The sequence below is a fragment of the Athene noctua genome, unplaced genomic scaffold, assembly GCF_965140245.1.
Source record: "Athene noctua unplaced genomic scaffold, bAthNoc1.hap1.1 HAP1_HAP1_scaffold_125, whole genome shotgun sequence".
NCBI classification, from domain to species: Eukaryota; Metazoa; Chordata; class Aves; order Strigiformes; family Strigidae; genus Athene; species Athene noctua.
This window is the reverse complement of record NW_027437602.1, coordinates 96,951-97,500: the sequence shown is the minus strand read 5'-3', so window position 1 is coordinate 97,500 and position 550 is coordinate 96,951.

Here is a 550-nt window from a genome sequence, read left to right as displayed (position 1 = left end):
CCCAAGTCCGGCCGGCCGGGTAGACCTGGTGTCCCTCCCTGCCGGCCGGCCGGGTAGACCTGGTGTCCCTCCCGGCCGGGTAGACCTGGTGTCCCTCCCGGCCGGGTAGACCTGGTGTCCCTCCCGCGGGCGGCCTCCAGCCCAAGTCCGGCCGGCCGGGTAGACCTGGTGTCCCTCCCGGCCGGGTAGACCTGGTGTCCTTCCCGGCCGGCCGGCCGGGTAGACCTGGTGTCCCTCCCGGCCGGGTAGACCTGGTGTCCCTCCCGGCCGGCCGGCCGGGTAGACCTGGTGTCCCTCCCGGCCGGCCGGCCGGGTAGACCTGGTGTCCCTCCCGGCCGGGTAGACCTGGTGTCCCTCCCGGCCGGCCGGCCGGGTAGACCTGGTGTCCCTCCCGGCCGGCCGGCCGGGTAGACCTGCCGGCCCGCAACCGGCCTGGTACCCACGTCGTACTGGCGGGGTGGATGCGGGCTCCCCAGATTTAAGCGTACGTGCTTCTCTCGGCGAGGTGCAGGGCTGCCGGTTGGCGGCGGTGGGGGTGAGAGGAGCGTGT